The sequence below is a fragment of the Ptiloglossa arizonensis genome, chromosome 3 (genome assembly GCF_051014685.1).
Source record: "Ptiloglossa arizonensis isolate GNS036 chromosome 3, iyPtiAriz1_principal, whole genome shotgun sequence".
NCBI classification, from domain to species: Eukaryota; Metazoa; Arthropoda; class Insecta; order Hymenoptera; family Colletidae; genus Ptiloglossa; species Ptiloglossa arizonensis.
The window spans coordinates 7,624,051-7,645,781 of NC_135050.1; the positions used below are offsets into that span (position 1 = coordinate 7,624,051).

Sequence of the window (21,731 nt, forward strand, 5' to 3'; positions counted from 1 at the left end):
TTCGAACAGTTTCAGCGTTTGTTCCGACGATGCATATATCGATGTGTATAAATATCGGAAAGAATATATCAAAGTATGTTTTATTCCATAGAAAATTCTTTGTTAACAAAATGACACAGTTTCGCGTTTACAAAAAAGGCGTAGAAATACACGGAGAAAGCGATAATGAATATTGCATGGATTCATCTGAAATCAATTGTCTACATTCGTACAATGAACAAAAATTCTAATTTGCACTCGCAACAGTTTCTCCCGCGTGCTACGGAACACTTCCTGGAAAACGCACGAAACTGTAAAAATTGTTAAACAAATGTGAACTCCATCGTCAATTTATCGATTTTAAATTCACTCCAACAACTATTGATCACACACTGATTACTCAAGGTACACAACAAAATGTACCGTGCACGAATACGAATTCATTTCGTTAACAAATAACCGATCAACGATTACACTTTAATCGCGACCTCTTCGATAATTAATCGTTAAAGTACTTGGAAAGTAATTAAATTCCCACCGACTCGAATCCGATTAGTTGGTATAATTACGATTATTGTAATTAATCGTGTACATTTAAACGCGACGTTTCGGAAAGGTGTTCTCGAGGTTACGCGGTTTAAAAAAATTAGAAGACCGAAATCGATTGTTCGAAAAATGATCAGGCGCTCGTAACCACTTAATAATCGTTTAAAATTCATGGAAATATGGTCGCGAATCCGTTTTCCAAGTTTCTTCGTTCGTTCTGTCGTTTAACTAGCGCACTGCGCCTGCTTCGTGCACGCAATGCGCCATTTGTCTTAAAAAGTAGACAAACTCAGTTGGATTTCAGCAAAGGGATCTTGTTGAACAACTAACATTCGTTACTAGAACGCTATTAGCATTCGTAACTTCAACAAACCAAAATAATGTAAGCAAATTCAAATGTAAGTGAGTCCAACATTGTTCCCGAATTACAAACGTTCCTGTAGTATAAATTTTGTAGCGTTTCACAGCGTTTACAGTCTACGTGATCTATCACAATTTAAACTATTCGTCCAATCTAATTTTTCATGCCACTTCTACGGAATTCAATATTGCACGATATTCCAAAAATATATTTCAAATAAACTTGGAATTCTTTTCAGTAGAACGACCACAGTGAAATGGGACCAATTGCGATATCGAGTAATTTTTATATTTTTACTATATTTAAATTATTCTCGATATTTCGTTAATTACGTATCTTCAATAATTTCGAACACGTCGCGACAGATAGTTCTCCAATTTCGACGATTTGAAAAATAAATATAAATAGAGCCACCAAGAGTCTGTTATCATTTAATGCTTCGTGGTCGGCGATCGATTTACTCTTCCTCAATTTTTCGTAGAACCTTCGTAAAGACCCGAAAAGAAACGGGAATGTGAATTCTAATTAATTTTCTCAGCGAACGTGTGTACACGATCGTACTATTTTTTCGAAAATAATTACACAGTCAGGAGTTTAAAGGCAGAGGAATTTACAAGCGAGAGGGAGAGAACTCGCCACGAGTACACGAGTACGAGAAAACAAGGCGCGTTCGCCGATTGGCCAGCGATGCCATCATGGCGACGAGGCGCGACCAATCCGTGGCCGCGGATTTCTTTTCACCGATTCGTCATTGATTTTAGGTTTATGAATGGGACCGCTTTACGCTACCCCGTCCCTTTCAAAGATACTACGAGCGCTCAAGTCCGACTTAAAGAGAATCTTACGCCGTGACAGACGAATTCTGACGTTCGGTTCGCAGACATCGAAAAAATTCATGCGATATAAAATTGAAAACGATTCTGAACGATACTTCGAGACATTGAAGAGAAAAAGAGAAAGAAAACACTTTACCATATTCCGAATCTGAATTTTCATTTACACGGGAAATCACGTTGCGTATATCGTACACAACAGCTAGAATCGCAGAAAATTCATGTGATACACGAAATTGAAAAAGACACTGAACTATATGTTGAGAGATTGAATAAAAAATTATAAAAAAAGATTTGACTAAACTGTGAATCTGGATTTTAATTTACACAGGAAATCACGTTGTGTATATCGTACATAACAGCTAGAATCGCGAAAAATACATGTGATACACGAAACTGAAAAAGACACTGAACTATATGTTGAGAGATTGAATAAAAAATTGTAAAAAAAGATTTGACTAAACTGTGAATCTGGATTTTAATTTACACAGGAAATCACGTTGTGTATATCGTGAATTTTAATTTTTTTCCAATTCTAAATATCAAAATGCAAAGATTTGTATGCAAAGTAGGGCCTCGTATTCGAAGTGAATTATGAAAAACTTAGAGTAACCTTCGATAAAGATTTTACGAAATAGGTTCGGGCCAAACTTTTTATATAAGATGTTCGTTATGAATAATACATAATACATCGGGATAAAAGTCCTGAGCTATTAAAAATATATCTCGATTCTCTATGGATTATTCATAAGAAGCAGCTATCGTAAAAGTTTACGACTCATCGCAATTGGTTGTTCGACTGTTTCTTATTTGTCGAATCTTTCGGTATCTCACTATCGTCGAACATATCTTACCTATAGTCATTTATCACGGAATATTTCAAGCAGTTTTCGACCAAAGTTCGTACGATATAAATTGTCTTAAATTAGACCTCCGTTATAAATAATACATAATAAAATCCACAGCAAACATCCAACCTACAAAATATTATCTTGTACAAAGCTTGATCAAAAAATGTTTAAAACATTCGTCACCAAATGTCCAATTTTCAGCTTCTTAACGAAACGCGAAACAAATTTGACAATTTATGCTTCCATAAGAAATGCTAAAAGAGAAACGAATAAATTATTTTCTCGTTCCACTGTTCGTTCATGCTACGCTACAAATATTAAATCCAAAAAAAAAAAAAAACGACATTTTTTCACAGAGGTAACCATCAAGCAACAACGTATCTTTCGAGATAACGACTGAAGTGACGCAAAATGCGACATGTTTTCGGTTCAACCGACCCTCTCCGTGAAACCGTGCAGCCAATCAAGGGGTTAAGCGTTTCCAGCTTCGCTGGGGTTAGAACCTCAAGTGTCGGAGTAGCTCCCATCCGGGAAGGAAGATGGTCTATGAGTTCAACAATTCCATTTGCTCGCGCACACAGGCGAAGTCTGTACCGGAAGGGTGGCGAGAATCGAGGGGAAGAGGCCGATAATATTGAAGAACGAACCGAGAACCTAGACACGAAATCTACAACGCATCAGCGAGACGTCCAGATTCTTTAAATTCTCGATCGAAGCGATTCTATCGACGTGTACTCTCATCGGTTGGCGTTAACAGAGATTACAAACTGAACATCGAATTTCCAAATCACGAATAGTTCATTTCCAACGCAGATTATTCGTACTGGGAAAGTGCAAACTCAACGTCGAATATTTCACGTTTTCGAGTGCACTTAACCGAACTGATAGTTTGTCTTCTAAAAGGTTGATAACTAAAAGTGTGTTTGATCGAGGAAAAATAGCTTCAATTGTAAAAATAGTTCCAATTGTAAAAATAGCTGAAAAATTGGCAATAGGTTGCAAATGACGAAAATCCAGTCGATTCGCTCGAAAGCGGGGTGAGTAGCGATTTTGATCTCGAACCGAGTATATAAAAAATAACTTTGAGCAAAACTGTGCTAGTAAATTCAAGACCGAACGCGATAATTCACTTATAGTCACCGATAAAATTACATTTCGCGTAAATAAGTTAAGAATATTCGTTCTTTTCTTTCCAATAAAAGTTTCGTCGGATTACCAAACTTCGATCCTATTAAATTCAATTTAAGTAATTGCAATAATTTTACACGTTGGACCTTGTTAAGCCCCACATTGCTGTTCACTATTAAGAATGATACAATAGGATTCGCACAAACATAAACAGTAAAGAGAATCATTATTTGATTCCGTTGTAAAATTTACCAATTGAAAACGAGAAATTTATCTGAAAATTTATCTTGTTAATTTGAATTTATTAGATCGTTCGAAAAGTCATTCGTTTTCCAAAATGGAGAATGTGTAATTTAATAAAATGTTTGTACAGTTTAAAAAAATCGTGTTTCATTTTCACCAAAATAAAACGAAATGACTTTCCGAACGACTCAATACTTCTAAGGGCTCTTTCCATTTCTGAAATGTTTTATAAAAAACAAATACTAATATTAAGAATTTATTAAAACAAATATTAAGAAATTACCTATTAGTTCTCTTCTCGATGTATCGTTGAGCTACGAAAACGCTACTAAATATAAAACATTTGTGTATATACTATTTCTAACACCGTTAAAAAAAAAAACAATTTCCCTTCTATGTTTCTGAATAGTAATTAAATTGAAAAAATCAACAAGAGCTCTCGATGGCAAGAGGGGGGTTCTAAAGAGAGTTCAATGCTTTCGTGATAGATTCGTCTCTAAAAATTACAATATAAAAAGTAAAAATATCCAATAACAAATCAAATTCTCAAATCGTACTGAATAAGCGAATATGCGATACAGGTTTACGTTACATCTTTAATCTCTGTCGAGGTTAAAGCCTCGATCGCACGTGTGCGACGCAAAGTATAGTACACGGTTTGCACGTATCCTTAGAGTACATTGGCTTCGAAGAGTCGAACACGTTTCATCAATTGATTCGAGTACGTTCTGCGTTGCGTATACGAAAACGTGACTCGGGAACTTTTACAAGGAATTCTTCAACCACGTGTTAGAAGCGTGGCTCAAGTGCAAGTCTCGCTAAAGAAATCCTCGAATCTCGCGCGAGAGCGCTATTTGAAACAGAGTCCTCTAGATGAATCCTTAAGTGACACGTGGAACATGTCCGTAGACAAGATCTCTTGGAGAGATTCTTCAACCACGTGTGAAAACGTAACTTAAGGCCGCTAGATTATGGACTTGACGGGCATGTGGGAGTGTGGCTTGAAATAGGGGCACAGCTAGATAAATCCTTAAGTGGGGCGCGAGAACGTGGCTTAAAACGGGGTTCGCCGGATCGCGGTTAACAAGAAATATTCAACGACTCGAAAATCCGAAAACATTTTAAAACTTGGCACAAACGTAGTTCTGGTGACCCGATTAATGGTTCCATTTTTTCGTTTTGGCACAGAAACGATTCTAAGGATAAAAACACACGGTGGAAGGTAATACGAGTTTACATATTATCGAAAAATATCTTCGAAACGAGACACGATACGGAAAGAAAGTTTAATACGAAGTTTTATGATATTTAATGTCCCGTAGTATAACCGTGAAGAATTTGTGAATCTTTTTCTTTTTTTTTTTCTCAAAATTTGTACTCTCGAAAATTCTTCGCGGTCGTACCGTGAATCGATCGAATAGGTATCACGAAAGCTTCTATTGAACTTTTTTCCATAACTTATATCGTACCAAAATAATATGCAAATTCGTATCTTCTTTCAGGGGATGTTTCCACCCCTAGAATCGCTTCTGTACCAAAACAGAGAACGGATCCATTAATAGAGCTACTAGAACTAAGTTTGTACCAAGTTTCAAATGTTTTTGAAACTTTTCCAACATTACTTGCAAGTCACGCACGTGCAAGTGTGGCTTAAGGGGACATTGCTGTCTAGACTGTCAACTTTTCGGGGTTCCTTTTACGATTTCTTTTTTAATGGTAAGCAGATTATTTTACGGCAAAATTTTCCAGATACGTTTATCCAGCTTATAAGTACATGCAGTATTTTTGTCGTCCAGAAATATTGAAAATTATTGGACTTGTAGGTTCTCGTTTAATGGTTCTTTTAAAAGATGTTTCATTGGCTTTCACGATTTCAGCCCATCTGCTAATCAGAAATAGAGGGTGGAAAAATATCCGCATTAGAAGGGATACAATTATACTAGAAACTAGGCAGAAGTCAAAATCTTGATAAATGAACAAAAAAATGGCGAAACTTTAAATTCTGAATTGATATTGTTTAGCTTTATTCTGTGTTTAGCACGTTAAAAGAAAATAGTAAGACTCAATATTTTAAGAATCTCTAATTCCGGTGATTAAGGCGCATCCACGGAAGATTCTCTCCAAATATGAAGTCAGTCGGTCAACTAAATCTTAAGATATAATGAAAGTCCGTTTAAAAGATAAGAATTTAAGAAAAACGCGTTTAAAGTTTCCCTTATCAACTTCGCACGTGGCAGGAATGTATATTCAAAACCTCTACGTCGTCGTTATTTTCACGAATCGAAGTAAATGATTTTGCACGCGTACTTTCAAAGGCATACGCTTCGAGAAAATGAAGTGAAAAAAAAAATAAAAACAAAATCAATAAAAATTTACCAAATTCTTCATGCACTGCATATTTCGACATACTCTCCACACTTTGATCAACAATATTTAAATATATTTTCGGCGTTTCGATCGATATTTTCGAAATTCTAGACCGCACTATTTCCAGAAAATGAAATGAAAAAAAGAAATAAAAACAAAATCAATAAAAATTTACCAAATTCTTCGTGCACTGCATATTTCGACATACTCTCCACACTTTGATCAACAATATTGGAATATATTTTCGGCGTTTCGATCGATGTTTTCGAAATACTACACCGCACTACTTTGAGAAAATGAAATGACAAAAAAAAAATAAAAACAAAATCAATAAAAATTTACCAAATTCTTCGTGCACTGCATACTTCGACATACTCTCCACACTTTGATCAACAATATTGGAATATATTTTCGGCGTTTCGATCGATGTTTTCGAAATACTACACCGCACTACTTTGAGAAAATGAAATGACAAAAAAAAAATAAAAACAAAATCAATAAAAATTTACCAAATTCTTCGTGCACTGCATACTTCGACATACTCTCCACACTTTGATCAACAATATTGGAATATATTTTCGGCGTTTCGATCGATGTTTTCGAAATACCACACCGCACTACTTTGAGAAAATGAAATGACAAAAAAAAATAAAAACAAAATCAATAAAAATTTACCAAATTCTTCGTGCACTGCATACTTCGACATACTCTCCACACTTTGATCAACAATATTGGAATATATTTTTGGCGTTTCGATCGATGTTTTCGAAATTCTAGACCACACTACTTCGAGAAAATGAAATGAAAAAAAGAAATAAAAACAAAATCAATAAAAATTTACCAAATTCTTCGTGCACTGCATACTTCGACATACTCTCCACACTTTGATCAACAATATTGGAATATATTTTCGGCGTTTCGATCGATGTTTTCGAAATTCTAGACCGCAATAACCCCTCGAGACGCACAGGAGACGCGGCTCGTGGTTGAATGGTAGAAATTCTCCATCGATACGTCGGAGACTTCGACCATCTTGATTCCTCGTTCGGCGTGGTCGATCGATTGAACCCCGTTGGGGTCCACGTGTTCCGCGGCGTATCGTAAACCGAACCACCGAAAGTCTCCGCAACGAGTTGCCCCCGTTACTCGGGCACACGACGATAAGGGAACTACGGCCACGCAGATTCCTCCACGGTGTGCACGTAGGACAAAATCAATCGGTGGGGGAGGGGATGATGATTAAATCGCAGCTCGCGCGTCAGCAACAAGTCGACGGGTATCGTGTGACGCCATCGAACCCCTGGCCGGTGTCCAAAAAACTTTTCCCCGTTCGGGGAAAATATATCGGTATCCGCATACGTCCGCAGAGGGAGAGGACTGTTCGACCGGTGACCCAGTTATTGCGACTCGCCGGCAGCGGTGTGTTCCGCCGCCCTTTGCCCGGCCGAAATTCGAAGCTCCGCCCGCGAGAATTGAAACCTCGAGAAATTCGGCTAGCGGGGGGACAGGGGACTCTTTCGGCGGTCTCCCCGCTACCGTGTACCGCGATCGAACCCCTGGCCCAGTTATAAATAAAACGCGAACGTTCTTTTCGCATTATCGGCGCGTTCCGATGCAAACTGTGGCGTAAACGGAGAAAAATAGAGCGAGCGATCGAAGCGCAAGTTATATTCTTGGTTGGGGAAACAAAATTATGGCCGTGTTGTGAAATGGACAGTGGTGAAGAACCCAGCCCGATCGAACGTCTCGCGAGACATCGCGGGAGAGGATTCACTTCTCGGACACCGGGTAGAACGTTCAAGGATCGGGCATATTGACCCTTGCAATACCGGCGGTTTAGGCGAGCACATGCTTGGATTCGAACGGACTCGTGATCTGACCTTTTGCGAATATTTCGAATACGAAATTTTATCACTTTATCGTGCCTCGGTTCATTTACAACTAACGATTGTACCAACTAGCGATTTGTACTAACGAGTATTATTGAGCGATACAAAAGTTTCTCTGGGTTTGAAAAGACCCAGACGTTTAGGCGAGTATACGCTTGGGTTCGAACGGACAGGTAGTTTAACCTTTTGTAAATATTTCCAATAAAAATTTCATTGCTTTATCGTGCCTTGTTTCGTTTACAACGCGAGTCGTACTAACGGTATTATTGAACTATACAAAAGTCTCCCCGGGTCCGAAAGGACCCAGACGTTTAGGCGAGCATACGCTTAGGTTCGATCGAACTCGTAATTTGACCTTTTACAAATATTTCGAATAAAAATTGTATTACTTTATCGTGCTTTATTTCATTTACAACGCGAGTCGTACTAACGGTATTATTGAGCGGTATAAAAGTCTCTCCGGGTCCGAAAAGACCCAGACGTTTAGGCGAGCACACGCTTAGGTTCAAACGGACTCGAAATTTGAACTTTTGTAAATATTTCGAATAAAATTTTATTACTTTATCATACCTTGTTTCGTTTACAACGCGAGTCGTACTAACGGTATTATTGAGCGGTATAAAAGTCCTCATCGGGTCCGAAAAGACCCAGACGTGGCACGAAAAGGGTTAAGGGGTGCTACGAACCTTCCAGTAAACTTGTCTTCCGGTGGAAAATAAATTCAGCGGTTCGTAGTCTGCGGAACATCGCTTTCCATACCACTTGAGTTTGCCTCGAGTACCTCGCTATATTCCAATCACTGAGAATACTTTGGAGAACGCTGGCTTTGGAATTCGAGGGATGAAGTGAAAGTAGGGGAGCGATTTTTCTCCGGATTACGAGGGCTGTTCCAAGAGTTTTGTGAATGATAGGACCGAAAGTATGTCAATGCGATGTACGCACACACATATGGACAGATAGTCAAATTCAGACTTTTAGTTGCATTGAGAATACTCGAAGATCTTGATATGCTTGAAAATCAGAAATGGCTTAATAGTATTGTAACATTTATCCAATGTCTGTGCATTGATAGCCGTCGAAATTTTAAGTTTCTCGAAAGTCGCAAACGTTTTAATAACGATGTCTATCATTGACAGCCAAGAAAATCTTGAATTTCTTAAAAGTCACAAGTATCTTAATGTCTATGTATCGACAGTTGTGAAATCCTTGAATTTCTTGAGAATCAAAAATGTCTTAATAGTGATATCTTCATTGACAATCTTAAAAATCTTGAATTTTTTGAAAGTCACAGTATCTTAATAGTAACGTCTGTCTAAACATGTATTGACAGTTGTGAAATCCTTGAATTTCTTGAGAATCAAAAATGTCTTAATAGTAATATCTTCATTGACAATCTTAAAAATCTTGAATTTTTTGAAAGTCACAAATATCCTAATAGTAACGTCTATGTATTGACAGTTGTGAAAATCTTGAATTTCTTGATAGTCAAAAGTGTCTTAATAGTAATATCTCTATTGACAGCCTTGAATATTTCGAATTTTTTGAAAGTCACAAGTATCTTAATAGTAACGACTATGTATTGACAGTTGTGAAAATCTTGAGTTCTTGATAGTCAAAAGTGTCTTAATAGTAATATCTGTATTGACAGCCTTGAATATTTTGAATTTTTTGAAAGTCACAAGTATCTTAATAGTAACGTCTATGTATTGACAGTTGTGAAAATCTTGAATTTCTTGAGAGTCAAAAATGTCTTAATAGTAATATCTGTATTGACAGCCTTGAATATTTTGAATTTTTTGAAAGTCACAAATATCTTAATAGTAACGTCTATGTATTGACAGTTGTGAAAATCTTGAGTTTCTTGATAGTCAAAAGTGTCTTAATAGTAATATCTGCACTGACAGCTCTGAAGATCTTGAATTTCTCGAAAGTCACGAATGTCTTAATAGTCGTAAATGCTTTAACAGTCTCCAATGTCTTGACAGACTCCAGTGTCTTCAGTGTCCCGAATAGCTTGAATTGCTCGAATATCTCGAGTGCTTTGACAATCATGAATGTCTTCAAAGAGAATTTTCTAAAACTCTCGTCAGTGCTAATTCTCTTACCGGCTTAATTCTCTCATCGATTCTACAATAATTGAGTTTTTCATTCTTTTTAGAAACAACAGCCAGCTGTACGAGATTCGAAATTAGTTCACGAAAAGCATCTTTGATTTACTAAAATTTCAGCGACCCGTTCATAGAAACGGCAGTTCCATTTGCCAAATTAATACCGAACGATCCCCTTCAGTGTTGCCAGACGTAACCGAATTCAAAGTGTTAACCCCTTTATACCCGGCGTATGACGTTCGGTTAGAGTTGCATCGAATTCGCTGGTCAGAAGTACCAGAGAAATTTCGTTAAAGCTAATCAATTACTTTGTTAACAGAGCATAGACCGGGCTTCGTCGATCGCGGTTGTTTATAGTAATTGGTTCGCTTCTAATGAACAATTTCAACCAGTTAACTGGGAAATGTTCTTACGGTCGATGGAATAATCGAATTGACAAATGCGACAAATACCACAACCGTGGGTCCACACTCTACAGCTCACACCCACCATCGACAACAGAAAAGTGTATAAAACATTTTTGGACTTTCGTGGTTGCTCCGCGTTCTAATTAATTTTATCCGGCTCTTCGGTAATGGTATTCGTTATTGCTATCGTTCAGGAACAAGTATTCAATGTTCATTTGTTCACGAACAAGAATTCACGCGAGACGCTCGAACCCGTCGCTACTTTCATCGAATCCGGCCGAACTCTGAACATTCGAGTCATCGACCAAGGCAAACAAAAAGGAAGATTTCCTACGCAACTCGAGGTAGAGTTTTGGAAATCATTTTTATCGTTGATACGACTGCAGTAAAAGTCGGTACAAGCGTGACGAGCTGTCTCGGGAAAGGATCGATAAACTTAACCTCGGATAGTTAATTTTTATTCGGCGAAGAACACTCTTTGGATCCGCCATGCCTGTGCATTCCGAGTCTGCAATTGTCTCGAGTGGACGTCTTGACACTGATGCGTTTAATTAAAGGCGATGAAGGTTGATCAAAGTTCATCAGAGTCGCGACGAGAGTAACACGGAGAAGCGTCGTTGAAGCGCACGAGTCGTCCACTTCCGGAATATAATAAAAAAAAAAAAAGAAAAAAGAAAAGAAAAAAGTAAAAGTTCGATCCTCGAGGCAGCCATGTCGGTCGAGAGGCGTGTCGCGAACGTGCTCGATGGTCCATTGATCGTTCCCGGCTAGTTTTCTACGAAAATAATTGCAAATATACAATTACACCGCAAGCATGGTTAATTAGAGATTCTTCGAGCATATTTCGGCGAAGTTTCGTAGATGCGCAATTGTCCGCAGCGGCACGATTATCGTGCCACCCGTTCCTTGCATTATTCTGGAAACCAATTAACGGTTCATTGATTCGAGAACCGCACAATTATGAGCTTTTAAAGCCAGACGCAACTCCGATACTCTCGATGCTCGCGAAAATTGCGAAACCCTCGTTCTAAAGCGGCCATTATTGCGGGAAAAATCGGAACACTTCACTTCGGACTACGTATTTTTCGCTCGAATAGTCAGGGAAGGAAACTGCGTGAAAATTTCGTCGGAATTTCTAAAATTTCAATGTTTTTAATATTTTCACCGTTTTAATTCAATGTACAGATTAACAGTTGCTCCGTGTATATCTCTTTTCGTAGTTCTTAACGATCCTGAATCGATTCCGAGTAAAAATTGAATCGAATTGAACATTGAACGGGCAGATTACTTTCCAGTCGCATCGGTCCGCAGAATTTGCTCCAATCGTGAATCCAAAAATATTTTACATTTCACTGGCACTTTGAGATCTTTTAAACAGCGTACAAGAAGAAACTATAAATAAATCGTGCAAGTTTTCAAAAAAAAAAAATGAACAAGACTCTGCTAGATCAAATTCAAGACCAAACGCTGTAATTCGCTTCTAAGCACCGATAAAATTACTTTTTACGCGCTAATATGCAAGATTAACAATAGAAAATAAATTAAAAATACTCATTCTTTCTTTTTTCAGTTCAAATTTTTGCCGAATTTCCAAACTTCAATTGTACGAAATTCAATTGAAACGACTGCGAAAGCCTCGCGCTGGACCTTGTTAAGCTCAACATCGATGTCCTTCTCTGGTGAAAATGCAAGGATTGAATGAGAAAATAAAAGAATTCGGTGGAAGATTAACACGCGAGAGAATATCGAGAAATTGTTACGCGGCTAGTCTGAGAGGTACGACGATTAAAAATGAACATCAGCCCGCGAGGCCGGCCTTTAAGAATGAAAAAGAATGGCGCAGAGCCTCGGTAAAAGCGGTGGACTACTCTATTGTGCGAAACTGTGTCACAGGGACTCGGCGTTCGTAAGGTAAGAGCGAAGTGAAGAGTGCTCTCGCCGTCCATTTTTCATCTCCAAATGATTTCTGCGTCGTATCGTTGTGCACGAAACACTTCTAGCGACCGCGAAAAGGATCCGCGAAATCTCCGACGACTGAAGTGCGCGCCAAATATTTTGGCCGGTCAGGGCCACCGTGACGTACACCAGTAATGGAAGAATCTCACTACACCGTTTGACTACTGCTGTGTCTCTCGTCACTTCGCTGCATCCAATTGGTTGCTTCAACTCTGTAGAAATATTTGAAATAAATGTGATCCGAGTCTGCCAAACAACGCTTATCTGTTAATAAAAAGTTCGAATTTTCCTATTGTACTTATCTTCGTGAGAATATTATCAATGGATCGATGAGATTCTCCCGGTGAAAATGAATCCAAACACGATCTTATTTGAACTGTTTTTCAATTTATATGCAATTAAAGGTGTTTTCAAAATTATTCGAATAACGCATTGATGAAAATAGTCCGAATATAATCGTGTTTGGACTCATTTTACTCTGGAAATCTTCTTTACTCTACTGATACTGTGTTTAAATAAATATCGTAATAAATATACAAAATTTATTTTCAGTAATTACACTCCGTGAATGATAGAGATCGTTCGCGCTCAATACGCAGAAACAGTGGAGGATATGACATCGGTTTCATCTATGCGGGGTAAAATATTTTCTTACAAGCGGGAACTACTGTTCTGTATCATCCGTCGATAAAAAGGAAAATGATCGTTTCGTACAGTTTCTTATCTTTCAAGGGTAAAAATGGTCTAAACTATTTTGCAACAAAGGCGAAAAGTATGTGGAAGGATAAAATTTTCAAAATATTCTTTTACTCGAAGATTCCACTTATTCTGTAATTCTCGCTAACGAGTTCAGATTATACGAATCACCATGGAGATAATAAACGTTTGCAATACTTCATCCCCTCGGAGATACGGAGACTGATGTGTACCCTCTTCAGAAAAATCACAGTTCGCATAGATTTAACAGGAAAGTACCCTCGCGAGAGAAGGAAAGGGGAAATTTTCCTACTTTTTCCAACATCTACGATAAGTGCTACCAATGTAGGAACACATATGATATACCTCGAAATTATTTCAATATACCATCTGTTAAGTCTGTTAGATATTCTAGTGCACGAGTATTATTTATCATAACAAAACAAAACACAAGTTCAGTCGAAGATGTAACATGTTGCAGAGGAAGAAGAGTAGAAGTTTTATTTGACATTTATTAACATTTAGGTATCGCGATATAATTAATGTTTGAATCTGATTGAATTTGAAACAGAAAAAATATGAAAGTTTTTTATTTCCATTAAAATATATGCTTCAGGATTTTTATCGTAATTCAATATGGGAGGAATTTTCTGTAAAGTTGATGATGAAGAGTTACTATATCCATTTTTCTGAAATTGTAATTAATTTCGAAAACTTGGAAAAATTCATTTCAATTTGAAAATTCAAGATGGTAGAAATTTCTGACTGTTAAATCGTCAGAACTGTTACGGAACTTTTTTAATGGGTTTCATTTGAACAGTTTAAATGGAATTAAAAAAAAAAAGATCTTCATATTACAAGCTGCAACGAGAACAAATATTTAAAGTTCTTGGATACAAAAATGTTCGTCCGTACAGTATTTATGAAACAGAAATAAAAATCTTGTACAATAAAAATAGATACACTTCAACACTGTGAAAAATACCACTTTGGCTAAATTATTATTTAGAAATACGTTACTACGGTAATAAGTAGTAACTTATTTCTAATAAAAGTTTCGAAACAACTGTACCCGTGGAACTTTTATTACAAACTTTCTAAAATATTTGTTCCGCAGGAACAATTTTTTTAAAAAGTTCTCCATGGTAAAAGTTTTTTTTCCAATAAAAATACCGTACGGACAGATATTCTTGTAAACAAAACAGTTCTAGCAGAATTTTTTTAAAAGCGAACTGTTTCTTTCAGTCTCTGGGTAAAATTGTACACGCTGTTAAATATTCGTATCAGAAGTGTCGACGTTAAACAAAAAAAAAATTGCTCTATCATCTTCCTGAAGATTAAGACCTCTCCACGCGTAAGACGTACTTCTTATAACCGGGGTCAAAGGTCGCGTATCTAAAACAATTTCTTTCCACGTTCTGTTTTTCTCCGTTCGCTCGATAATACCGTGATTTCTTTAACTCTATGAATACACAATGTCAGACAACGACCGTATAACGTGATACATTTAATTACAGTTCCAGTACCGCGCAAGAAATAATTATTACGGACCGAGCGGTAACGAATTTTCAAAATTCGTACTTTACGATCGATATGTACATTAAATCAACGTCAGCGATAAAGAAACAACAAACGCGGTTCAAACGTTCCTTTCTCGATTATTTATGTTAATTACGAACGAAGGAACAAGGTGAAACACGGTCTCGAGACACTTGAGAATGCAATTGGCTGCACTGCAGCGCTCTTCTCCTGCAAAACATTATTAATTCGAGTCTCTCGCGAAAAGAGGGGAGAGAGTACTCGAACTTCTAACGAAGCAGAATTAATGACGGAACTATCGGCTTTTCGCGACTTCGACGTATCCCTTTACGAGGCTGGTAAACCTTACAAGCAGTCGATGCTCGTTCTCGACGTGTTAGACCCTTCAATCGTTTCGTTACATTCAGTGGCTTTTGCAAGGGAGAACTGTGTGTTTCAAGCTCGGTGTAAAAGAGAAAAATTGGAAGGAGTAGTGGACCGTGTGTGAGAATGCTGCAAAGTTTGTACGTGTGTTACACGGTACAGCAATTTACACTTTCAAATGATGAAATTAAGACCGCCGGTTCACTCGAAAGTTGGGTCAATGAGATGCACCAAGATCGAGCGAGATAGAGCAACAACGAGCGAGTCTCGCATTACACGCTCGGTGTCAACGATCAACGCGAAATAAAATTGTTAATATTTCACGATATACCTTTATGAGAGTATCGTCGATCGATCGAGGAAGTTTTCACGATGAAAATGAATCCAAACACGACTTTGTTTCGACGATTTTTAACAATTTCATTTCTTTTTTTTTCTGAATTTCTGGGAAACATTGTAGTAGGAGTAATTGAAAGTACGATCCAAATAAGGTTGTATTTGAACTTATTTTCTTCGAAAGAATCTTGCCAATCTCATCGTCCCAATATGTTGGGACTTCGCGACTCTCCTTATACAAACAAGGACAGCGGACGATCGGCAGTCACCAAACCAACGCGAGACACAGCAAGCATCACTCATCGGGCGGCTAGGCCTTTGGAAAATAGCGCCGCGAGGAGCGGATAGTTTCAAGAAGAGCGGCATGAGTTACAAATAGGAAACGATTTCCAGAAGAAGCTATGAGATCCCGTAGCCTAAACAATACGACACGACCGTCGAGAACCAAGGAGATAGCCTTCCCAGAATTCGAGCGGACAACGGCCGACGCAACGCAGTCCACGTGGACTAACTGATGGGATTTGCACGCGACACCAGACACACGACACCAAGCACGCATGGAGGGGGAAGGACCACTTCCTTTCCTCCAGGATGTGGCCAGAAGAATTCGACAGTCTTTCACAATCGATCCGAACGAACAGATCGAACAATAACAAACAAAAACGTTACGGTCTTAGCATCGACGCCGACGGGCGGGTCGACTACGATCACGAGCAGATCAAATATTCAACCATCGCTTTCTTATATGCGTATCCATTGTATTAATTATAAATATTATATTGTTTGAAACTAAAATTTTGTAACTTCAACTCATTGTCTCCAGCGACCGTTACAAAAGTCGGCGCGAGGCGAAAACACAATAAAAAATTGCATTATTAGGAATTTTAATTTTCGTAAAATTGAAACGAATTCGGGAATAGAACTCCGTGAAGTGGAAAGAAAACCGTATTCAAGCGAAGCACAATTTCGAAAAAGGAACAAAAATGAATTGAAAAGTTCTATTTGTAAGCAAACGTATTTACGTTTTCTCGCAGAGTTAAACGATCCGGAGAAAAAAATTGCGTAATAGTAATATCACCACGGAAAACTTACTTCCGCAAACACTTAGTAAGTGCAATTTATTTCTGCGATGTGAAAATAAAAAGAAAAAGGGGTGGAAAAAAATGAGAAAAATGTCGGATCAGCCGGGCGAATAAGTCGCTCTCCGCTTGTAATGCGAATACTAACTCAAGTTCCGTACCGTGATAGGAATTGCTTTCAGGATTATATGATTTCTTGTGAATCTTCCTTGCACAAATGGAAAAGTAAATTTTTCGATAAACCCTGCATTATTGATACGACTAAAAAATGACGATTCGATTTGTAAAGATTCATCTCATATTTATTTATACAAAATATTTAAACGAAATTAATCAATTTAAAAATTTGATACCAATAAAAAATTGTAAATTGTATATCAATATTTGTGGGGAAATATCCAATTTACAATGGATACGATTTCGTTTCGATTTTTTTTTTTTTAAATGAATTTTCTATATCGAAAATGTAAAGAATGTTTGAACTGAAATTATTCATGTCGATTTGAATAATTTGTTTTTGTTTATTTTATTTTTTTTTTTTTTAGGAAAGTAAAATTCGGTGTACGATAAAAATTGCAGCAGTAAATGGAAAATCAACGTGATTGTAATGTGTATAATTTCGAGATCTTGAAAATGAGAATATTAAACACACTGTGGAAAATTTTTTTCATCAACGAAAAGCTACAACACTACTAATTTAGACAAATTGGTGAAAAATTCAAGGGAGGACTCACCCACTGGAAATTCAGGAAAACGTTATCGGTAAACCACTACAGGCGTGTTCGAGTCGAGTGCCACCCCCGTTCAACCTTGCACCCTCTTTTTGTTAATTATCGCGACGCCACTTCCCTGAAAAAAGAAGACCACAAAGACATGAAGAGATCTGTCGCTAAAATATTTCGATAAAAGAGGAAAAGAGACGACTCAACGAGAAAATATTGAATGCTTTCGTGTTCAGATTCAACCATACGTTCAACATTCAAAAGTAACTAATAAGAAAACTATATTTTTTTATTTGTGTAATATTGTTTCATTGCTCTAACAGAATTATTATTATTATATATATATATACTACGAATACAATAGGCTCCCAAAATATATTATTTGGGATTATATTGATATTATGTGGAATTATATTGTTGAAAATATCTTGCCTGTAGAATTAAATCGTATCTATATCTAACAGCACGACTGTCCTTGTTATTTACCTATTATTATTCAAGTTTGACGACAGAAAAATATGTAAGAATTGAATCAACACTAATAATTGTATACGATAATCTTTTCGAACATTGGTATATAGTAATTAATATTACGAAATTAAAATTGTGTAAAATTTTTGTGATACGTCTCGAGTTCGTTAGATATAATTTCTAAAATTATGATAACTGCGATTCGTTTCAAATCTGTAACACTTACTTCCTGTGGAAGGAAAATAATTGTGGGAAGGTTTTCATATTTCTATCTGGATATTCTCCTGTATAAATGGAAACGAAAACCAACGTACTAAAATAGCCGGAGTATAGATGGTCAGATAGATTAAAGTAGCGATCTTGGAGGAAAGATACCGCTAAATAGCGAGTACCTGAACCAGAAGTAATTTTTCTACTATATACAGATTTCTGGCTTTCTTCGTATCCCGACCGTACAGACCGGATTTATCTCGGTTCGACTACTTCCTGTACTCCATGTTTCTCAGAAAGTTATTCGTTTCGTTTTACAAACACAAAAACCACTAGAGTTACAATCGAACCACACGCGTATAAATTTTAATATTATAATATAAATGCCGATACGGTTACGCGGAATATTAACAATATCCTGACTTTTCTAAATTGCGAACAGATGAAACGATATTAACGATTATTAGCGATAGTACGAGCGACAGATTGAACGACTGCTTCCAGCTATCGACCGTCGAGTGTATATACAGCGAGGCTCACTCGCCGTTGCTATATCTCTCTCACTCTCAGTATATCCAGCCCGTTCTCCTTGTCAAACGATTCTTTGCCCTCTACCCAAAATGAAAAACGTTTCTCACAAGCGGAATTATCATCGAAACAGCTCACCGACGATTATCCCGACGATATGAAAATTCCAATTTTCGTATCTCTCGATATATCTTCACAAAACTATCATCAATGAATCTGTAATGTTTTCTCGCTGAACTTGAGTCCAACCACAACCGTATACTTTTCCGTATAAACTGCAGAAGGTTTTTCAAAAATTATTGGTATTACGTTCAATTGAAAATCATTCGAAAAAGGTCAAATCCATCGACAATACTTTCGCGAAAATATTCTGAAAGAAATGTAAATTTCCATTTCGACGAACGGAAGAATGAATGTTTTACTTGGGAGATGAGAAGATACAAGTGAATCTCTGGAATAAAATCGCTACGATCGTTTGACACCGTTCAAAGGACCCGAATTTGTTGTCGAGGAATCGCTGTGCATCGAAGCAGTGACGTTCAACCCGTTTCCTGAACAAGTCACCCTCTATCGTTTCCTTCGAAAGGAAGAACGGATTGACGTCGTAATTACGAACACGGTCAAATTCATTTCGTTTCCCGTCCGTCGGAAGGAAATAAAACGGCTGTCGGTAAATTAAACCGGCTACCTGCCAGCGATCCGCGAAATGTCAAAGAAACACACTCGTCGCTGTGCGTTCCGCCCCTTCTTCCCCCACCCCCCACCCCCCACCCGTCGCCCCTCTAGTGAATCTGGATTCTGAAGCAACTGGGTCAATCCATGTCCCAGAAGCACGGGAGTGCCTGCGGCCAATTGGTGACGCGCGGATGCCGGAAACTGTCGTCGAGAACCGGAAACCGTGATGGTATGTAAGATTGCCCGCGCGTGGAACACAGGACGCCCGCGGGACCGCTGACCTGCCGTGAATCGATAATCGTTCTCTCCCTTCGAGATATCGATCCAGAACGCGGCGAGTATGGCCGATTCGAATTGTTTTCGAATTGATAAATTCCACGCGGTGAGCTGGCTATCCCGGGTTCTCGACTGCTTTACATATTTCTTGGCCCTCGCGCGAATTTATATATGTATTCACGTATCCGTAGATCGTACACGGAAGCACGGACACGGTAGAATTTTTTTTAGCTCGGAAACGATTCTTTTTCGAAGGAAGAATTTTACCAATCGGTTAAGTTTAAATTTCTATTTGTTTCTGTTCTGCTTTACATGTTTGTTAGTCCTCGTGCGAATTTATATATGTATTCACGTATCCGTAGATCGTATATGGGATATCACGGAAGCACGGACACGGTAGAATTTTTTTAGCTCGGAAACGATTCTTTTTCGAAGGAAGAATTTTATCAATCGGTTAAGTTTAAATTTGTATTTTCGTATTTGTCTCGTATACCTCATTCACGAGGTGAATAATGCGACCGCTGTAAGTGTACAGAGTGTTTCAAGTGTCAAGTAAATTACGATAATTTGACGGTAATATTTTTGAAAAACAAATCAGCAACGATCGTTACAATCGCTCGGTTAGGACGATTTTTTTTTTTAAATTCGTAATAAATGTTTCAACATTGTGCGTGTTTTTAATACAATAATATGGTTGATTTAGTACCGAGCATGCACCGAAAAATAATTAAAAATTCATCGAATTGATACTTGTTTTTTTATCCGAGTGGTCGTTTTAAATATTGAATGAAATATTTGAATACAATAATATGTACGACCGGTCTTTCAAAATCTGAAACAAATATAAATTGGATGAAAATGTTTGAAGAATTTTGAAAGCATTTTTTAATTATTATTAGAAACACCCTTCGGCGCGTTTCTCGGTGCTAAAGAAAACATTTCGTGCAGACGCCACCCAACACGATCCGATTCGTGTATTCTGAAAATATCTGCGCAAAATGGACGAGCGTAACGGGGTCGAAATCGAGCCGACTGAATATTCACTTGACACTTGCCGAGGACGAAAATAAAATAAGAAATACTTTTATAACTAGCGCCGATAGATGTGTAGTATTCTATTTTTATGAATGTTTCATTCCACTTGTTGGCTAAACTCTGAAGCCAGTTCGAGCAAGAATGACCCGACTTGAAATGTTAATTAATATCGCATCGAATTCTCCACGGCGTTGGTTTTTCCATCGATAATTCTTCGCGATATCGTTCGATAACTGTGCCGGAAATTATGAATGCGAACGAATATAACGCGAGATTCGCGATTGGAGCGAGTTTCGTTTGCGAACCGATGCGACTGGCAAGCGACGCGTCCCCGGAACTTGGAAAAATTGAATTTTTCACGAATTTTGCGTTACAAAAATAACTGAAGAAAGAGAAAAAAAAAAAAAAGAAGAAGAATTGATTCAAGCCACTTTCATAATCACCGTCATAACTATGTCCATGACTAGGCGCTAGCCTGTCGTCATTGTTAAAAGTCTTCTGGAGCCTGAGAGGCCGCGATGAGCGCTGAAACTTGCTTCTTAACATCGCCAAAGCGGCTATAATGCTTTAATGGACCTCTGACAGCGTTCTTAATTACCAGAGGGATGAAAAAGTCAATAATAATAGTCTTCCACGAGGACAAGCTTCCACGTACTACGACAGCACTGTACAGAAACGTCAGATTACATTGGGTCTGCTTCGCCGAGACGAAAGCAATTTCTCACGATGTAAGGAAAGGAGACACTTTCAGTCAAGAATTCGGTTATTTCGTAAAGTAACGTGGAACTCCGTCGAGAATTCTTTCAATTCACTAAAATGTGTAATTGTTGCAACGTACGCTACGTATCTCCCGTGCTGTGACTAAATGTACCGATCCGTTCAATTTCGATCGGTTCACTGTGTGCGAGAAACGCCCATAGGCGTTCCGGGCGCACGGTTCGTAAACGTAACCGTTGGATTTACGCACAAAGGGTGCGCCGAGCATTCGAATTTCAAATCCTACGAAGATTAACGAAACGTACACCACGCGAATCGTTTCAATGGCTGTAATTAATTGAAAATCGCAATAAGCTCCCTTTACACGGGAAATTGGAAATTACATCGAATTACCATAATTAAACAGTCGCTGTGGC

General features: G+C 37.8%; 1 protein-coding gene across 2 annotated transcripts in view; it reads right to left on the minus strand.

Moving 5' to 3' along the window:
- The window catches only part of Rap1 (RAS oncogene family member Rap1), a 49,838-nt gene that overhangs the window by 6,102 nt on the left and 22,005 nt on the right, over positions 1 to 21,731 (minus strand). The window contains exon 2 of one of the 2 annotated variants that reach the window (XM_076305828.1): positions 17,416 to 17,530. The exons of the other annotated variant lie outside the window; for it this stretch is intronic. The gene's annotated coding sequence lies outside the window, so the exon portion shown is untranslated. The remainder of the gene's footprint in view (positions 1 to 17,415; positions 17,531 to 21,731) is intronic. 2 annotated transcript variants of the gene reach the window in all.